Genomic DNA, 21,969 nt, shown 5'->3' on the forward strand with positions numbered 1-21,969 from the left:
TAAAAAAGCATCATGTTGGATTCCTTCTGGAGTCCTTATTATCCCCCTGGAAAAAGCCTGCTCAGTCTTTAAAAAGAAAAAAAAGCAACAAACATCAAACCCCCATAGGTCCAAAAAAGGATATTTGTTTAAATAGTGTGTAATAGCAGTGTGTAACACTTCACCTCTCCCTTTTTACCTGCATTAGCACAGCCCCTGAAGCAGGAAGCATTTTGGCATAAGTAGCTACGGCCTTAAAAAAGGAATCTCCCACACAGGAAAAGACTCATTCTGGGCGACCAGAGCCGGCTGCCCCTCTGGGAAAGCATGCCCTTTAATTTAAGCTGAGGCTACTTTTAGCTGCTGTATGTGTAATTTAAGACTGCATTTGCTTTTAAGTGAGTTGCAACATGTTCTTTTAACTGGGTAATGGATCAGGCTGCAGACTCTCCCACTGCTGAGATGTGGCTCTAAATAAACTGAAAGAACTGCCCTACGGGGTCAGCCCAGAGGTTCGTTTAACTTAATATCCTGTCTCCAACACCTGCCAGTAACTGCTGCCCGGTGAAAGAATATAAAAGCCACAGCAGAAAGGACTGAGTGATTCTCTCCTCGGTGGATTGTCCCAGCTCCTGGCAATCAGCGGCTTAAAAATTAAGTCGATTCTGACACACAGATTTCAGAAGCAGAGACCTTTTCCCAAGTTTTTCCCACCTCTAACATTTGTCAAGTAGCAAACTAACTCCTCCATCCTCCTCGTTGACTTGAGAGAAGGTGGAGTGAAAATAACATGATGCTGATAATCCCTTCATCCAACACTGAGCAGAGGCTGTCCTGTATAGAGAAGGAGATGCAAAGTGGTAAAAGCAGGCCAGCTAAATCTAAATGTTTAGGTAATAAGGGAAAATACCCATAATTCACTAGAAATACCTATATAATATACAGCAAGTGCTTCTATTATTGCCTGTTATTTGAATCTCTATATTCTGCAGCTTTCTAGCAAGGAATCTTTTTCCAATCAATGGATTTGACCATCTTATTTCTTGCTATTTTGAATGCATGCATGCATGCTTATACCTTAAGAATTTTATATTATTTCTATTTGAATACAGACTGAAGTTATTGAAGAACAATTTTTGCAATACTGGCAGAGCAATAAACACAGATGGTCCCGGATCGGCTCAGCAATTCCTGTCTAAAGCTGTTTTGGTTTGCTTTCTCCGCTAACAGAGTTTAAACAGCGCTGTAAGAATCAATCCTGCACACCCCTGTCACACCGCTGGCTGAACAATCCTTGTTGGCCACAGCTCCTTAAGAGGAGTTTCTACACCCTCAGTGCTGACACGCGTAACGCAGCCAGCCAAAGGCTGCCTGTGCAGACACTAATGCACCGTAGCACCCTTGTTATTTTTATTTGCTTACAGAATGCCAAGCTTGATGCAATACTAAACAAAACGGACATGGTCCTGCCCCAAGGAGTTGCTGTGCTTTCAGATCTACAGACTCTGGTGCCACAAAACAACTTAAGCCTCTATAGCTCCCTTGAACTTTCTGTTTCTGCTTCTGAAGGTGACAAGTCCATGCAGAAACGTCTGTGCCAATGTGAGGCAGTGTTACCCTACAGCTGTCTGCCACTGTCCTTTTGCTGGCACAGGCTGGTTGAACATTTCTTATCAAGTTCAGTGCAAAAGTCAGCTGTAAAACCCAGCCTGGGAAGCCGGCCAGGCGCAGGTAGTGAAGGTAAGAGGTAGGCCTGAGATTGTATGGGTTATTGAGCTCAAGTGGTTTCCGCACTTGTGTGATAAGGGAGAAGATGTGTACTACCTTTTCCAAAATCAACTTGAGTCTTAGGCCACTGTAATTTTCAGAAAATGGATTCCACACAGGCTACAAAAAAAGAAGCACTTCAAGAGTTGACTTTTAAGAGAGAATTGGGGACTGTTTCTGGTTGCTAAGGAGTAACACAAATCAGAAGCAGGACCTAAAGCTGGAGCAGGTGTCTCCCAGACGTCAGCTGGAAGAGAGAGATATATCACTACGTCCCCTCCACATGGTAGGTGTGCACAAAGCAGTGGAGCTAGCGGTGGAGACAGGACACAAACTCTCTTGAGTGTCCCAACGTCTCCCTCTCTGCCTTTGAAATGCAGCATGGGGACTCAGAAACAATCTGCAGCTTTGTTCTGGGGAAACGTGTGCTGCAGATGCCACGAAAGGGAAGTGTGAGTCAAGGGCTAAGGTGAGGACAATGAAGTTCTCTTTCTATTCCCCATAAATCTACACCTGCCAGAGTGGGATCGACCTGCAGACAAGGCACAGCTGAAGGAGAGGGCAGGTTGCAAAATATATAACACAAAATGAACGCATTGCATAGCACATCAGGTTCACCACTTTGCATATGAACACTTCCACCTTCAAAGCAAGGAGTTAAACATATAAAGAATGATAACTCTTCTTTGGCTGTATTTTGGCTATAGAAAATTTAAAGTAATACCAGGTTTTGGTGTTTAGCAAGCAAAAGTTAAGAGACAGATATCAACTAAATATTAAAGTCTACATTTCTGTGAATAAAAGGCTGCTACACTGCTACTCATAACTGCTCTCCTAACACTAAGTTTTATTTCTTAGATGCACCTTCAGTTGCCATGAATGTGAGTCAGACTGAGTTCCTTCAGCAATGTTAGTGAAGACAGAGGGATGAGTCCATCATAACTGGTCAGTAACATCTCATAAAAATGGTGCAGAAAACCCTTCAGTGTGAGTGCCCCTAACTTTGGCATCCATCTTTATAGGCTGTTGATGAATTTTCTGAAGCTGCAGGACATTATTTATGCAGGGCTTTGCTGGGCAGGTGTAGAGCGGCAATGAAGTTTTGGTTAATGCAGGAGGATGGGCGAAGCATAGCTTTTCTCATGAGTCAATTACTTGACAGATATCATATACCAGGTGAAATAGTATGGAGAATGATGACATTCCTACTAGTCATAACTATGGACATTATTTTTTTCCAAGTAATAAAGATAAAATCTTGTGGATTTGAAGGAAGGTATGATTTTTGCCTCTATTTTTTTTTCTTGGAAGTCTTCTTAATAGCAGTGATACCTTGGACACAGTCTCCTCACTTACTCACACAGCATAATGGGAACACCACTTTCTTATGGCTATGGCAATCTAACCTGCTGTGCAGTGAGAAGGGAGACCCATTGCTGAAATTAAGAAAACAGAGCTTATCCTCTAGCACTGGAAAAAAACCCAGCCACTCTGCTACACACCACCACCTTGTCCTCTGTACAATTACAGACACTTGTTCAGTCTGGTTTCAGCCCCCCTATAGTGGTTTGCGTTACCAATAAAATATGCACACGTGTTATGCTCACCATCTCCTCACACCACTGGGAGGTGGATAGTCATTAATGTCTCCAATTTAGAGAGAGAGAAAAAACAATGAATGCAGAACATCAAATTGCGTAACTCTTGGCTCTTCATCCCACGTTTATGCTAGTAAGGCATGACACTGCGTTTTACATACAATTGCAATTTTTCTTTTTTCTGGTTATTCATGATTTGGAGAATGCTGCTTTAGGCAGTCGATAGCAATTATACTTGGTGAAAAGAACATACAATACAAATTAGAGCAATATAGATTTTCCCCCCTGTTACTTTAATGTTTAGTTACCCTGTTAGATTTAAACTGAGTACATAATGTTTAATAAATTGCTTTCACTAAAACCCATTAACTGACACTTAGAAATAGCATTTTAATCCAAAGGAGTGCAGCAAAACATTACTACAATTAATAGGTACGTTGGAGCAGTGAAAAATCCACTCTAAAACAAAATGTATCCATGGTGGCAGGTTGTTTATATCCGATACTTAAAAGCATCTTGAAAACCGAGGGCAAGGACCCAGTTCCAGTGAACACCATGGAGTTACTCCCATTTGCATTCAATGAGGGTTTGGCCCTGTGAATTAAACCCATATTTCATTGCCTTGGCAAAACTCATTGCCTTGCTGGTGGCTGGGCACGGGATGAAGAAGAGGTTAAGGGGAAAGGCTTTACGGAGCCCTGTGCCAGCCAACTGAGGGGCAGGAGAAGCTGGGCAGGATTGTGCTCACAATTACTCCTGCCCTTCCTCCTCCTTTTCCCTTCTGCACCTCTTCCTGGCAAGGGCAGCATCTTAGGTTTGCTTCTTCCCTCTCAGTTTGGGCAGCAGCAGGAGTGACAGTACCACGTGTCCTCTGCAGAGGCTGGACACTTGAACCACTTGACACTTGACTTTCTAATGCAGGTGAGTTCTAGCAAGCAAGCTCCTCTGAGAAGAACCTTGTATCTGGCTTGTTTCTTCTTGGTAACTTCTCGCTGCCTGGTCACTGAATTTTTATTTTTTAACTTTTTTAAAAATATAGTGAACCAAAATTCCTTTCCTTGTATGACTATCACAAATCAACTTTTCTCTAGTCTCACATAGAGCACAAGTATTCCTTTCACCAACAGCTGCACATGATGCTTTGTTTGCAGAGACAGGGGATAAAGGTTTCCAGCAAGCATAGCTGAAGTTCATGTGTTTGGGCAGTAGTATAGTTTCCAGTGATGTGTGCAGGGTTAAATGTGCTCCTCTCTTTCATCCCTGTCCTGAATGTGTGCTCAGGTGCCAGCCCTACTGCTCATGTTGCCCAAAAGGACAAGATTTGGTCCCACCACACTTACCTCCCAGCACCCTCATCCTGCTTTGGCATCCCCAGTTCCCTCTGCCACCCAAAACAGTCTCTTGAACCAGAGGTGGGCAACTCAGTAGCTGTGCAGTACATTTGTCCTTCCCAGTTCCTGAGCTTATGACTGGATTATCCAAAACACATTGCTTATTCAGCAGGTGTAGTGGGTTTACTCTTGTCTTGTAGTAACCCTGAAATGTTAACTGGAGCGTAGCTTTTCTTGACCCATTTTTCCTTCTTCTTAGCTGTTTTGCTTTCTCTTCCTTTGGTTTAGTAGAACATACTTACTCCAGCATATATTATTGAAATTTATTATGAAGCAATTCCTTATCCTTCCATACATCCTTCTTTGGCTACGACTAAGGAAACGTCTTTGTTTAAACAGCAACATGAAGAGATTTTTGTAATCTGTCATTCCCATACTGAAAGTACATGCAGTGCCAGAGCCTGGAATTTGAGAGAACTTTTCTGCTGAGGGGACCTGCTAAAATAATGTCTGAATAACACTTGCCAAGAAATGTGGATAAGGACATTTTACATTTTTAAATAAAAACACAATAATGAGGTTTTATACCAGAAACTCTCATCTGCAATACAAACTCAGTAGTTTAGCAGAAGCACATTCTATAGAACTTTTTATGGCATCAGTAAAGACACTATTTTTCAATGTAAGGATTCATCCATCATTCTGTTTCTCTTGGGGATGTTTTTTATGAATGTGCTAGAAGTACTAACAAAATATGAGACTGTCTCATTGCAATCAGGTGGAGGAAGAAAGATAATACAGTATATGTTTTATTAATGCACAAAAAGTTCTTGAATCCAAATCCTGTAAGCAGGGGTCGACCACGGAATGTTCATTCCTGGGATATTTTGTGAATCCCCAAAATGATGTGGGAAGCCTTAGTGGTACTTATAAACTTAGTGATGACTGACAGCCATTCTGTGCGCCCGTGGGCTTGTATCAGCGTTTGTACTAATGAAAAAAGCCACCAAATCAGAAGGGATTTCTCCAATAGCTGGGATGACCAACTTCATGATTTTCTGATGAACAAATCTATGTTTGTTCAGACTGAAAAGCTCAACAGTTAGGAACAGATCAGTATCTGGTTATAGCTGGCCACCATGATGTGGGCTGAAAGATTTTAGATTAGCTATGCTTGGGCAGTTTTTATGAACTGCTTTTAAGGATGATGAAGATAGTTACCCAGAACAATGGCTCATCTACCCCCAGGAGGAGGTCCCCCTCTAGTAAAAGTTTATCCTTCCTCTAAAAATTGAGTCTCATCTCCTGAGTAATTTCACATTTGTACTCTTAGCTGTTTAATTTAAAGCATGGAACTTTATATAGCAACTAATCTCTGTGTGGCCTGGCAGAGTTGGTTGATTGTCGCAGATAATTGGTTGATTTGGACAGTATTCAAGCTGGTGGCCTTCTGTATCTGAGATAATCTCTCTTCAGAATATACTGTGCACTCTTTTAAAGGTAGCATGGAAAGACCATCATCATTAGCAATTTTGCTGAAGAGCAATATTTAATAACCGACTAACAGCCCATTACTTGAATTGCCTACCTCTGCCATTTCAGCACAGCTAAAATAGGAATTCCCTCTCAGTCTTCCAAAGCATAAGAGGTTTGTAATCAACTATTTGTGTAAATCTGGGGGAATGTAGGTGGTCACGAATTGTCTGCTTTCCAAATAAAGAAAATGTTTAATTAGTGTCTGTAAGCTTCTTGTATAAACGAAAGGTTCTCCCTGGCTGCATCTGCACTCGAGAGAACCCCTTTCCACCCAGAGAGACCTGTCCTGACAGCGAATGGCACACACTTAACCAGCCTGCAGCACACAGGACGCACACAGTACCAGCAGCAAAATAGTATATTTGATGACCTGCCTTTATTTATGCTCACGCGTTTCTCCAGAACAGATAATGCAAAACTTGGTCTCTGTCCAAAGGAGTGTTCAAATCATCTTTTTGTTCTGTTATTGAATGGTAGCTAACACAGCAGGACCCCATAATCAGGGGTCCTGGTCACATTTGCACGCATCAGTAACAACAACAGCAGCAACCCCATTATTCTTGCACTTACTCATTTGTAAATGTCTGGAAATACCTTCTGAGCTTTATATATTTTTCCCAGCACTTGGTGTAAAGTTGCAACTTTATCCAGTGTAGCAACTACAAGGACTTACTTTTAGAGTAAGGGGATAAAAACTACTGTGGCAACTTTTGGAGTGAAGAATGCTGTTTTATAGCATTGGAACACATTTGCAGCCACTATAAATCCATAAACCTCCAATGAACTACTTTATATTACACCAGATGAAGGTCCAGCCTAGAGCCATTTAGGTAAATTTTACAGAGGTCTGCAAGAAAATTTTACTGAGACCTCTATTTTTTATTGATATCAGCTGGGTAATTTTATTGAAATCTGTTAAAAGGGATGGTGAATCAGCTCCATTTCTGCCAGGCCCTTCATGTTGTCTCCAAAGCTGCGAAGTAGGAGGGGCACATGAAACACAAAGGCTAAAGGACCCAAAGAGTGATTCAAATCACGTGTTCCTTAAAAAATGCAGAAGATCCCACATATCCTGGAGTTTGGTAACGACTGGGAAAAATCTGCTTCCAGACTGTAAGCCATCACTGAAGCCAGCAAACTTCAGAGTCCAGAGACAAGGAAGGAAAGCTTGCCAGCCCGAAGATCAGCAATTACTGTTTGCATTCCCTCCAAGGCTCCAACTGTTTAAAATTTTTTGGGGGGAGCTAGTAGCAAAGGATCATTAACCCTCGACTCCTAATTAGTGCAGACATTAACATGCAGTAAGTACAATTTACTTGGTATGGTAAGTGTGGTTGCCTGTATGTTATTTTGGAATCATTCTCATCAATTATGGAAATAAGTATTTTGCACACTCCACCTTTGTTATGCATCTAGGAGTCAATAGTCCATCGTTTAATGTTTTCCATATATATAGGTCATTGATTTCAAGGAACAACACGGACTCTATCTTGTGCCCTATACTCAGAGTCTATACCAAAATGACATTAAAAGCACATATTCAAAATGCTCAGCAAAACAGGTTCCTTAAGAAGGTGGTTTAATCACTGCAAATTTCTACAGACCCAAAGGCACTACCTGACATTCAGCCAAATTGCAGTTAACTATTAGGCCATTCTTCAGTTTTACTGAGCTCATTTCAAACTGAGTTAAACAAGGAGTGACTGACAACAATACTGACTCCCACAGCATCGGTACTACTGCTCTCGTGCTGCAGTAGGAAGGGACTGGCACAGCTCCTGCTGGCATCAGTGCATCCACATGCAGCTTCTGCTACACAGGCGTCTGACACAAAACTTCTCAAAACCATAGACAAAGCCTACAAGACCAAAACCAGGCTCCTCCTGACATGGCAGAGAGATACAGGAGGGAATAGGAGTGCTGAGACTTGGGGAAAGAGGCTTGAAAAGCCAGTTCCTGCTATGGTGGGCGTAGAGAGCAGGTGAAGAGGTGCCCACAACTCCTGGAGAGCCAGCCCTGGTCATGGCCAGCCACAACCAGCTCCATGTCCTTGGGGACAGTAGGGGCCTGCCTGGCCCTCCCAGGTTCTGCTGAAGGAAATACAGGTCATTTCATCACCTGCAGCAGCTGCCTGTGGTGGATAATGCCACACTGCAGATCTCCAGGAACATGATAACTTGTAGTAGGGACAAGACTTTAGAGGGAGTCTTGAACAATTTATGAAAGGCTATCAATGGCAGCACCAGCAGGAGACTGGGTTGATGATAAAGGCAGGTTTTCTATGATCTATCTGCAGCAAGCCAAGCAAAAATCTATATGAATTCAGCTTGTGTGATTATGAAGGTCAGTCCTCAGAGGGTACACAGTGCTAACTAATTATAAGAAATAACACATGTAATGAAGAGATGTCCTGACTTCTGTGGATTCCCTATGCATCAAAAAGAACATCAGAACATGCCAGATATACCCTGTCTGTGCCCACATGTCCTAAAAAGCGCATAGTTGTTACGGAAAGCAGATCTTTCTCACCAGCTTCCTTAGAATATGAACTCTACACCTTATCCTTGGCTCGATGCTGCTTCCTCAGCAGTTAACTATTTTTTTAAGGTCCTGTTTATTGCTACAAGCTACATTTGTTACTGTTTAGTCAAAGAGCTTATGTCTCGACTATAAACATAGCGCACCAACAGGCAGGACTCTTAAAATGCCACGTTCATGCCCAAATAGGCAGATGTTGAAAGGATTTCTATAATGTCTTAAATAAATGGCACCAAGTAGGCAGTCTGAGAGCTCACTAAAAATGGCAGTTCTCATTGACTTCCAAAATCAAGACCACATCCTGAACAAGAACCCCCGAGGAAGTAAAAAGGATTTAAGCAGGAGAGTGCTAAAATTCCCCCCAGATGTGTAACAGTTAGGGTGTCCTGCGGGGCACAACGGCAATGGCAGCTGGATGGGAGCCTGGCACTCGGCCACGAGCTGCCAGTGCAAGCAGCCTGTTTTTAGGAATTGAGCCTTCTGACTCTTTTTCATACCGCCTCCCAGAAATTTCTCACAGGCTTAAAATGCACACATAATTACAGAGTCTGGATTTCTTTTTTGTCTTTCCAGTCACTGAATTCCTAGGTACGTTCTTCTTTTGTCTCTTGTGGTCTCTCTTTCTGAGCTCTTCTCTCGTTGGCGTGCGCACACAAAAATGTTTATACCCATCCCCTTCTTCAGAACAAATGTCTCTCGGCTGTAGCCAGGAGGAGCCCTCCTTCTCCAGGTGGAGGGTGCCAGTAGTCACTTTTCTGGGGTGCTGAGAGGAACTGACAGCAGAGGAGCGCACATGAGGAAGGAACATGGCTGTGAAGTTGAAAGTCCACCAGTCACCACATGCCACAGATGTCAGATCACATCTCCCTCTACCTTCTCTGTTCCACCAAAAAACAAAGGCTAGGGGCAGAACACTGGACTCCAATCCGTTTAATTGCCCTCTGCTGTGACTCAGGGACAAATGTTTGCCTTTTAACCAGCAGGAAAAAATCAACAAAGGGAAAAAGTTCTATGTGTAAAATTACTTTAGAAGAAGTAGAGAGATAATGCTGGTCAAAACTTGGAGGTTTCAAACGATCTGAAATTCCAAAATTCTGGGTTTTGTTTACATTCCAAATTCCAAATGGAAAAATAAAGGTTTTCTGACATAATATTACAAGAAAAAGAAGAATCATGATTTCAGGTAAATCACAGCCATTCATTTTGACTAAAATAAAAATATTGCATCCTGATTTTAGTACTTTCAATTTCCACATCACGGAAACATAAGAGGAGGCTGTAATGATAAAGGTGACTTGCTCTTTTATAAATGATACATTGAATTAAGTTAGATAACTTCCACAAACCAATAAAGTGGTTTGTCCCAGTAAGATCAATATCTAATGCTTAGACCTCAGATGGTCTTTCATGAAAAAAAAATCATAATTGACATTTTTCACATGAAAAATTTAGATTTTGGTGAAACAGACTTTTCCAAATCAAAAATAAGTCATGGGGAAAATGTTGTCAATTTTGAACACCCACAAAGGGTGTTTCAGTCTTGGGGTTAAAACTTGCAGGCAAGACTCAAAGCCCTGGTGAATCAATGGGCAGAGGGGGTGCTGATCACCTAGTGACTGCACTGTTGCCAATGGTGCACAGCCCTGCTGGAAACCAGGTCAGTCCAGTGATTAAACTCATTTACAATAGTTCGAACAGGAGAGTTGTTCTGAAAGGATCACAGCAATATTGACTAAAAAGTCAATGAGATGCTGGGGAAATTAACGTTGCACACTTGATACACTTAGAGATGCCATTAGCTGGAAACTCGGCTAATCCTGCAGGATGGGGGCACGGAGAGAGTGTGAGTTAGGAGCAAAAAAAAGCATGTTCCAAGGTGGAGGAGTAACTCCAGCTGCCACTGCATTTTGCATGATGCATGGACACTGAGGCAGTCTGGCCATGAGCCCCAGCTTCGCAGGATGATTTCCGTGAGTGGAACAAACCACACAACTGGAGCACTCACTGTTTAAAAAGAAATGATTGGAGGAATCATTGATTGCTCTCAGGTTTACTTGGCAATGCTGTTCGTTTCTCCCATCTCCTGATATATTTCATAGCAGATGTGTACCTAGACAATAACCTTGTACAAACACAAGCTTAGGAATACAGAAGCTGTGCCTACTCCTATCTTCCTTCTTTTCTTGCTTCTTTTTTCTTTTTCTTTCTTTCTTTTTTCTGTTTGTTTTTTTTGTTTGGGTTTTTTTTTTTTTTTCCTTTTTTAACTGGAATTCCTTCTTGGGAAAAGCTACTTTATAGCTGTCTACTGTCTTTCAGAGGAGTTTATAACTGAGCTTGGGAAATGTGTGGTACTTAATTTATCAACAGATCACAAAAACCTGTAACCAAACCATACAATAGTAATCCATTCTCCATCAGAAGAAACACTTTCAGGATCAAGAAAAATCCTTTCACTCATTTTAAATACAGAGGAAAAACTAAATACACAGAGTTTGCAATGAATACCTCAGATCTAATTGCTGGTATATGACAAAGGATATTGTCTTTATGCAGTGAGCGCATGCACATGGGATGATTTTTTCTGTAGTACTTTTATGTAGGGATTTTGGGCCAAGGTGGATCCTTCCCAGTTTATTTCTAGGTCAGCTGTCAATATTTTGTCTTTGGAGCAGCTCCTCTCATCTTGTGCTTTCCAGCCTTCTCTCTTTCCTGAGCAGCACAATTACTCGTGTGTCAGGGCAGTCAACAGGCTGAGCCACTGTGATTTTTTTTCTGAGCCTCTCTGTTCTCTCGTTTTTTGACATTCCTAGCATGAATAGGTGCACTAAGATAATTACACTAATCCATCTAGCAAAACACCCAACTTATACATTTGAAGCTAATTAGATAAACTTCAAAATGGGTCATTTTTCAGCCCCTCAGCCTCCCCCTGCTTATGAGCATTACCCCTGAGGGGACTCTTTCTCAATCAGGTAGACATTTCTGGGAATGAGATCTAATGAATCCCTTTACCTCCTGAACTGAAAACCTCTTTTCATTGAGACTTAAGCAACTGAGGACAAATTCAGGTACGGTAGAAGTAGGAGCTCTCCCAAGGCAACAGTACTGCTTCTTTCTGCCTAAATTAGGTTTGACCCAATCTAATGATAGAAGGCCAAAGTCTTTCTGTGAGCAAAAGTGTTGCGAGATCCTTTCGTCTCTCATAAAGAAAGGCAAGGAAAAACTGTAGGGATCAGTTCCTCTTACTGACATTAGTGCTACATGCAGATAAGATCTTTCAAATGAATAGTAAAGGGCCTTGCCAGAAATGGGTCTATTCTCTGGACCCCGGAGCTGGATTGAATTTCACTAGTAGCAGGGCTTTTTTTTTCCCCCAGATTTTATAAAATGTTTCAGCCCGATGCTCTCAAACTAATGCTTTGTGCTCTTTTGATGTGAAATGGTATTTTGTGAGTTTTTTTTTTTTAATTCTGAAAAATTATTTTAATATATATTGTTTTTCCTTTTCCACTAAGGGTGGTTGACCACAGTATTTTTATCAATTTCCAACTGGAGTCGCATTCCCTTAAGCACTTGCCAAGTGCCCAGTAAGAAACAATTCTGACCTCCGCAGAACATGCTGCTTAACTGAGAGAGACCAACAAAAGGCAGCAGGGGAAACAGAAGCCCTGAGTTGCAGCAGGTTGAGAAAAATCAAATAGCAACTCAGTGACAAATCTAGGATTCAGTCAAAACATTTAAATGACTCAGAGTCATGCTTCTCCTCTTACATCAGCAACATCACAACAGAGATGAATCCCACAGCAGGCTTTCAGGCTTTTGACAAAGAAAGAAGTGCCTGAGTATATTGCAGTTTTGGGCATGTCTATTAGTTAAGGTGAGAGATGTGGTGTAACTGGGCTCAACAACCCTCAGCTAGAGCAGACTTGCTTTTTTCTTCCAGACCTCCCTATACCTCTGAAGCAGAAAAGAGGAGATGCTGCCCCTGAACCGCACCGTGCTGAGCTTGGACGTGCAGCTGTGAGGATGCTGACTGGGCTGCAGAGGAGGCACGGGAATGGATTTGCCATAAAGTTGGGTGTGTGAGGCAAAAAAAATCCTTGAAGCTGTAAAACTGACACAGGCCTTTTGTTTTCTCTTCGGGCTGCAGAGGAGGCAGCCTTGCTTCTGCTGCTGGGACTGCACGGGAATGGATTTGCCATAAAGTTGGGTGTGTGAGGCAAAAAAAATCCTTGAAGCTGTAAAACTGACACAGGCCTTTTGTTTTCTCTTACTCCAGAAGAAAAGAGTAGCACACGCCGGCTGTGTGCGACCCACTGAGGCTCGATTGTTCCCCGAGACAACACAGGCGAGCTTCCCGTAATTCTTCCCCCATCTCTTTTCCTGTTCTGCTACTGTAATTTTAGAGGTGGAAGCAGATGAAAAAGGTTTTTCCATTGTAACACAAGGTCTTTTCTTCTATTGCCTGCCATGAGACAACAACACAGGCGAGCTTCCCGTAATTCTTCCCCCATCTCTTTTCCTGTTCTGCTACTGTAATTTTAGAGGTGGAAGCAGATGAAAAAGGTTTTTCCATTGTAACACAAGGTCTTTTCTTCTATTGCCTGCCACAAGTGTAATGCCTTGTTATTTTCTGTCCTTTTTGCTTCCAGAATGAGCTCTGATGGAGCTCCCTAATGATAACAAACCATCACTGCAGTAATATTGATACCTGTTGTAATCACTGGCATTCTGGCTTTTCAATTTTCACTATTTGCCTTGGATCAAGTAGCTCTGTGCTAATGCAACAGAAGGTCACCAGATGAAGGGGCTGATAACAGAGAGGGACTGTTCTACTTAACATGCATGGAGGATTATGCTTTTCAGTCGTCCTCGAGCTAATCTTTCAAGTTGTCCTTTTTTGACTTTCTCAGTTTAATCAGTTTAATCTCATCTTCCCTCTTTTCTGATTACAAGGATTTTCTGTAGAAACCTTGTCTCCACAATAAGGACCACGTGGCAATTTATTCTTATATTGATTTCAACATCTCTTTTGCGCTACCAAGACTCTGATGCAAAGAGGGAGGGTGGGAGCCAGAGGGGAAGCAGAGGGTCCCTCTAGTGCCTCCTGCCCAGCAAATCCTCACGCGTTTGTTATCTAGGAATCTGAATACTCCTTTAATACACTTGAAGTCAGAAATGGCAGCCAGACTGGAAATACTCAGCTGTGATTAAAAGTTAGTGGAGACAGTAAGAGCAATAAAGCATAATCACAAGATGATCTAAATCTGGGGCACCAGTAATCAAACTGTTCAGGCCATATTTTCCAAGGGAGTCTTTCATGGTTGCCATCACAACTGCTTACCCAGGAGAAAATAGCGTTTCTTGCCCCACAGGTGGAGAAACCAGATGCAAGGTCCAGGGAGTTAGGCAGAGTGGCCAGTCAGCACAAATGGGTTTGTGCATGTATTTACCCATGCATTTATGCATGCAGATTTGACTGCACAGGCAAAGTTTTTCTGTGTTTTTGTCCACCAGAACAGGAGGAATTCCCACAACTATTGATTTTTCCAGGTGGGAGGGATGAGGACTGCTTAGCAATGGATTGGTGTTTTACCTGTTTATGTCTGCTACCTATAGTAAGAAAAGAGAAAAAAAAAAAAACAACGGGCAGTATGCTTTTCCACTACCTAACTTTTGAGTCAGGATGCTCAGGCAGCTATAGGGAATAGCCAAGCAGGGAACAGGCAGCCCCACTCCAAGAATAAGCAGGTCCTGTCCAAAAAGAAAGTAAGATGTCCAAGACGGTGTAGAGAGGCAGGGGTCGGTCTCTTCTCCCAAGTCACAGGCGACAGGACAAGAGGAAATGGCCTCAAGTTACGCCAGGGGAGGTTCAGGCTGGATATTAGGAAAAAATTTTTCACCGAAAGGGTTATCAGACATTGGAATGGGCTGCCCAGGGAGGTGGTTGAGGCACCTGGAGGTGTTCAAAAGACGGGTTGATGTGGTGCTGGGAGATATGGTTTAGTGATGGTGTTGCTTTTTGTTTGTTGTGTTGGTGTTTATTTTTGTCAAAATTACGTTGACGGTTGGACAAGATGATCTTTAAGGTCCCTTCCAACCTAGAAGATTCTGTGATTCTGTGAGATGATTGCCACCTTGCTGTTGCACCAAGTAAGTAAGGGAGGAGTTGTCCCAACCTCCCACCCATTTGGTTGCTTCAGCTTCAGACACCACCTCTTCATCACACCTGCATAGTCTCTCATTCCACAGGCATCTGAAATGCTTATCTGCAGCCTTGCTCTCCCCCAGACACACACACTTCTTGACCTGTGAGTAACGCAAGAGCAGCAAGGTGGGATCTGATGGAACGGGCTGGCGTATCTCTTTAGCCCTGTGAGCCTGCTCTATTTTCCTATAAGTAATGAAGGATTTTGCTTTCTCTTCAGGGTTCCTGGAGATAATGATATACCATAGCCAGCGGAGGTGAACATCTGTTTTAAGAACTGTGAACTTACAGAGACCATTTGTCTATCTGATCTTCCTTTCTTGTTTTTCAGTGTGCCTTATCCATTTCTCTGTTAATTAAATAGATGTGAAATCACTAAACCACTGGGTCGAAGAAACAATTAAACAACAACTGACATAAAAAAGTGGGAGGGAGGAGACTCTCTTTTCTTTTTTCCCTCTTAGCTGCTTCTGCTTGGTAGAAATTGCCCTACTTTTTGAGCCTGCACTTTCTTTTCCTTTCACAGAAGGAAGACTTGGATTCATAAGGGCGTATCCACCTAATGACAATATGGTGGAGTTAACCCAAGAGAACAATGAATCCCATTAATCTGCTCATGCTTAATTGGTAAGTACAGTATGGGGCTGGCATTTCAAAGGCAGACTGCAAGTGTACCTGAATTGGTTGCTATTTAATTGATGCAACTGGCACACGCATGCACTTACCCTAAAAAAGAGAGTGAGAGTAAGCAGCAAGTTATTATGAGTAATTTTTTTTCCTTTTTAATATTACCTTTAGCAGCTATAGGCATGGCAGCAGGACCCAAGGGTGGAGAGCATGAAGACTGATGCAAGGCAATGGTTTACTGTGTTGCAGAGACAGAAAGGAACGGAATCACAAGGATGCTCTGGCCACTATAGACAGGAGCACGGACCAGGGTTGGTCCTGCACTTTGCTGTTGGATGTAACAAGGGTGTAGCAATCTTCATTTTTCTACATCTGTGGCACATCTGCTCCGTCTCTTGTCTGGAAAAGACCAGATATCCATGTGTGTCTTGCAGTCTTTAGATTCAGAAGCAGTGTTTTGTACTTGGAGCCAGGTAGGGAGGGTGGAGGTGGCAGGAACACAGGGATGCACTTTGTGTGCAGCGGGGACATGGTAGATGCATAGACGACAGTTTGAAAGGAGACTGGAGGAGAGATTGAGGTGAGGCATTCATAGCACAAATGACCCATTTCTGTTGTTTCCAGACCGTTATTATCACATCCTGAATTGCCTGGCAAACATCCTCTGATCTGAGCACTAAGAGTTAGGCCCACACATTTTTGCTTCTCTTTTTAAGTGAGGTCTCCCCATCTACTGAACTAAAAGGATCAGTAAGAGGAGGTATCCTTAAGGATACAGCAGCTGGAACCCAGATGATCCCAACAGGAGAAGGCAGTGTCCACGGCAGCAGGAGAGGGGAGAGCAGAGGGCTGTGGGTGGAAAGCAGCACAGTGGTTTTGGAAGGGAAAAGACCAGGGAACTTTTAAACTGCTGAGCACGAACTGGTTCTTTCCAGAAAACTGGATTATAAATAATCCTGTCTGTAAAATTACCAGAAAAAAAAATAATAGATAAAACAGCTGACCTCAGTTCATCTCTCCCTTTTGAGGAGAAAAAGAGCCTGGAACAGTTCTAAGACATGCATTTCTGTTCACAAAAGGTCCTGATGGAACATCTGCACCAGTGGCCAACCTGGATTTTCAAGTGAAATCAGCTTTGTGGGTCCGTTTTGTGCACTCACAGTACTGGCAAATCAAGGCAGTATCATGTTAACACAAAGCCATACGCTTTTCCCTAGTTGCCCTAATTGTATTCTGCTATTAAATGATCATCATGCAAATGCTGAAAGGGGAAGAACTTGCATGGTAATGGAAATCCTCTCTGTTCCTGTAATCTATTTATTGAGGCTTTTCCAATTATTTTTATATTAAAAAAAAAAAAAAAAGAGTAAGAAATATGAGTACGAAGAAACTACAGAGAAAAGGCATTTGTGATTGGATTAGTGAATCCAGAACAAAATCATCAATAGATGTCTTTATTATTAAAATAGAGTAGCAATTTTGGCTGAATGATCAGCCAAAGTTTCAAAGCCTTGCAGAGTTGTTTCTATTAGCATAAGAAATCAGCAGCGTAAGTCAATTGTACTGTTGGCATAATCTTAAAATAATCCTGTTTATTTACACCCCCCCAAAAAGGGAGGGAAAATTTCACCCAAGGCCCATTTTCCTGAATGCAATAAAAGCAAAAGCGTCAGCAAAGACTGTTATTCTCATTCAGGAATTCCCAGATCTGCCACCCTAGAGATCTCAACATCCAAGCCCTGTGGCTGGCTACTCCCACTCCACAGCTCACAGCTAGCTCTTCTTGCAAGACTTCTGCTCTCTCACTGGAAGACTTCAGACAAGAAACCCTGTGTTTACAACACTGAGTTGCTCACACCGTTGCCTAAGCTCTGATACACCATAGTTCTTTGTGGCACTGGCCATCCACCAGGAGGAAGTAATAATTCCTGAGGAGGCCTGAAGGACATCACAGGCATCTGCAGTTTGGGGAAGCATGGAGGACCAGAGACCATGCAGCAAGCTATCTTCAGCAGGTTTTAGCTTGAGAAGGATACAAACACTGCCAACTGCAGACCTGATTCACTGTAGGCTTTCCCTGGGTACTCTTGAGTCCTTCCCTCACGTACAGAAAGGTGCCAGGGTTTGCTTTTTCCATAGCACATCAGCCATGGCACTGGGTCAAGCATTTCACCCAGGAGCTGGGGATCTCTCTGTGTTCATAGTGGATCTGCTACCTTTTACATTCAAATCTCCAGTCAGCTGGTGTTGCCCCTCTGTTCTTTCAAGGATCCTTTTCCTCATGTCTTGCATTGCTTCAGTGACATCACCCAGTGAATGATTGCTAATCTTTTATTTCTAATGACAAAGATAAGGCATAAGTTTTATATAGGCTCTGTCTCTTAACTTGCCTCCTTCCCATTTATTTATTTTTTCTTTCTTTTTCCTGAAGTAAGATCACCACATAAAATTTCTTCTGCCACAGCACAGCAATTGGGTGTACCCTTTCACTCTGATTTGTCATTTCATTCCCATATTAACTGTCTTGTGAAGACCTGTCAATTCCTTTTATTGAACATCTTTAAAATCTGTGCTTGGTTAATGACTGAGGCAACTAAAACTCTGGTGCATGCCTTGGTTCTTTCTCAGCTCGAATATTTAAATGGGTTTCTTGCTGGTCTGAGTGCATCTATTCTATCTAAATTGCAATCTGTGCAGTCATTTGCCTGGCCTGATTTCTTTTTCTTTTTTTTCCTTTTTTTTTCTTTTTTTTTTTTTGGCGTGCTTCACATTCTCCTCATAAAACTCTGTTACTTGGGTCACTCCTGTTTTATTGTTCTTATTTTGCATATTCCATTTAAGATTTTGACACAAGCCTTGTTTTATTTTCTTGTAGGGTCTGGGGAGAAGTGTGTTGTATGAGGCCAGGGTGGGTGTCTAGCACCACAAGATCCTTGTCTCCTGAACTGATCTAAGGTTTCTCTGTCATTTCACATACTGTCCTGACAGTTACCCAAAGTTTTCATCCAAGAAGTTGGAGGGCTAAGCCATTGCACATGATTTGTCCCTTGCCATAAGATGTAACCTGACATAATCCATGGAAGTGTAGCTTAACTTTTCAAACATGCCCAGAGATAACAGTCATTTCGCAGCAGGTGCTACCAAATGTCTGATGAAAGCTGCAGAATACATAACTGGGAAATCCTGTTGCTGGTAAAAATCTAGTGCATCTTTATTTCCTGCTCCGCTCTTCTTACAAAGACATCCTTTGTGATAGATGTATTAAACCATATCTCCCCATTACAGCAGCAGTTCTTTTCCATCACCTTTAATTATGTCAGATGCAGCACGTGGCTCAAGCTCACCTCCATTTACCTGATGCATTACTGTCATTTTGAAGGGCAGATGTTCTTACATCCCATGCTTCAACAAGCTCGGCTCTTTTCTATTGCTTTACAGAGACGTGGCTCCAACGAGAGGTGCCGCTCGCCTGTGACACACCGGCTGGGTCTGTGCTCCTCACCCCCACGTGCACAGATGCTTCCCTTAAACTACCGCAGTTTGTCACCATTCTGCTCCAACACAGCCACTGCACATTGGTTTTACAGCTCTACTCGGGATTGCTATTGCAATATTCTGGAGTATTTATCTGGGTTTTTTGTTAAGGGAAATGCTCATCATGTACTGCTGCCTGGAGATCAGCGATTCCAGTTCATAAGCTTTCCAACTTGTTTTCGTTCTGTAATGGAGTGAAAAGCCCATCTTTTGAGAGGCTTCACAGGCATTGTGCAAAATTCTTGACTTGCAGAATAACGAAACGCCCAGACTTGGGCTTAGAAACCTGGAGATTTTTACACCCTTGAGAGACAAGGAGTCTTGGCCCTCAAAAGTGCTCTTCTTCACACCTTCCTTCAAATGGGCACCCATTGGAGAAGCATTTCTGCGAGAAGGAAAAAGCACATTTGATGAAAATCCAAACAAGATTCATCCAGCTTTCCTCACACTCTTAACACTGAATCTCCAGACCCCAGCCCTTCACAATGCCCTTCAAAATATGTTTACCATACCGTGTGCTTTTCAGCCTCCTTGTTTGCTCCCCACCATGAGAAACTGGTCAAGCAGGCAATAGTAGAAGGCACGGAAGCGTCATAAATCTTGAAAAGACCTGATAAAACTTTTAAGGCTACTCCTGCCACCCCAGCCCAGCAGAAGGTGTGATGTGGGACGCGTGGTTGCTCTGGTAACGTTGTACTGTCCCTCTGGCGACTGTAGAGGCAAGGTGTCATCAGCACAGCACGCCTCAGTGGCTTCACCATCCTCAGATGCGGAGAGGGAGACGGCAATATTATCCTCAGTAATTCTCACCTTTCCTGGCACAGGAGCCCTCTGGGGGTACACGCAGCTCAAAGGCTGGCCTTTCACTTCTTCCTGCCAGAGCAAAGGAAACATTTTTTTTCTCAGATCTCTAAACAAAGATTACACCTTTATTTCTGAATCACCAAGGAAGGAAGGCTTTAAATAATACATTTCCAGAGTGCTTGTGTGCAAGTGTCAAGGATGGATGAACTCATTTGAATTGTTGGGAAAGTGGTATTCAAACAGCACACCTGAAGTCAGCTGTGAAACTGCTCTGCTGCTCCCAAAAAAAAGCCACTGAAGACCTTAAGAGGTGCCTCAAGAAGGGAATCGCCACAACCAGCAGCTCCCTGTCATGGTGCTGAAGCTTCATTAATCAGTGACAGAAACACAGCTCCTGGCAGAGGGAGAGGGGCAACAGCTACCTTCTCCTCTCCCCTTCTTGAAAAGGAAGAAGAAAATAGCAGTTTGTTTAAAAGAAAAAAGACGGCAGCAGCCATTCGACCAGTCATTGTCACACAATTAATGAGCTATAGTTGATGAATTTGAAGAAAAAGTGACTAGGACAACATGGTGAGAGGAGTCACCAGTTTTGCAACAGAATTTTATATATATATATATATATATATATTTGCAGTAATGACCTGAAGAAGACTACCCACAATATTTTTCCTTTTTACCTATTGCAAACAAAAAGACACACTGTTTGAGTCGAGGCACAGACTGAGAAGAAAGATTAAAGATTAGTGAAGCTGGCTCACACCTTGCTTGGAGATGGGTGAGATGGGTGAAAAGACCTTCTAACATGACCATAGAGAAGGAAACAAGATCACTCGCAATACATGCTCCTGGGCTAGAACCTGGAGCTTCTATTTTCGTGAGTCCTTTGGACCTCATAGCTTGTTCAGCCATCAGAGAAGGCAATGAAATGAGCAAACAGGAATTCTCATTCTTCTCGGTGGGAATCCTTGGTGCTAACCATTCTGAAATGATACCCTTCATATGCTGATTTCAGAGCATTTACACCCTGCGGGAGTTTTGTCCTCTGACTGTGTCAACTCTAACTATATGGATGGTAAATTGAATGAGTTGTAATTGGTTTTATCAACTGGACAGCAGAAACAGACGGATGAAAAATCACAGATGATCTTCATAAAGAAATGTCATGCCCTACAGCATTCTGGGACTATGTGGACTTCTCTGGGACCATATGTGTCTTTTTCCAGACCCACAGGGCAACACAAGTAAAATGTGCTGATCCTGTATATTAAAAAAATGAATAGACATGTCTAATTCCCTTTCAGAATCTTTATGAATATACCAGAGCGTCTGCAGCTTGATCATAACAATGCCAATAACACCAACCAGATCTGTTTCCACCTCTCTGAAAGTTAATCTGTTGCTACGCTGAATGTTATCACCATAGAAGGAAAAATTAGCACCTGACAATACTCTGGAGTAAGGTTTCGCTGTGATTTTCAGAAGAAATCCCACCCTACACGATCAAATGCCTTGCTGTTGAGGTTGAGGTTATTAATACTCTGTTGGATTTTGTATATTGCTTTGATTAAAGCAATTTAATTAACTTCCTTATATCAAACCGGGACACCTTCCCAGATTCAAAATCCACTTCACCTTTGCAGCATTGCAGATGGCATTTATTCAGGTATTTTAGCCGAGGCCCTAGCCCTGGGAGTCTTTAAATATGTAAGTAACCTGAGAGATATGAAAAACTACCAAAGTCCAGTTTCATATTGTTAGCAGTCGACTTCTGCTTCTGGCCATTGTACACTCTTCTTAGATGAATGCCACCATCTGTTTACTGAAAGGTATTTAAAAGAGCAATGCTTGAGAGAGTTATTAGAAATCACAGAACTAATTTTTAGTGATGTGATGTTAAGACAGAAAAATTGTCCTCGGTATCTTGAAGAGCACTCATAAGATGTTTACTGATAATTCTGGGGATACAATACTGTGACTTCGGGGCGTTCATTTTTAATTTGCTACTCTCTCTACCTTAAACACTATTTAGAATTAAAAATTCAGCATC

This window comes from Calidris pugnax, unplaced genomic scaffold (genome assembly GCF_001431845.1).
Source record: "Calidris pugnax isolate Ruff unplaced genomic scaffold, ASM143184v1 scaffold24, whole genome shotgun sequence".
NCBI classification, from domain to species: Eukaryota; Metazoa; Chordata; class Aves; order Charadriiformes; family Scolopacidae; genus Calidris; species Calidris pugnax.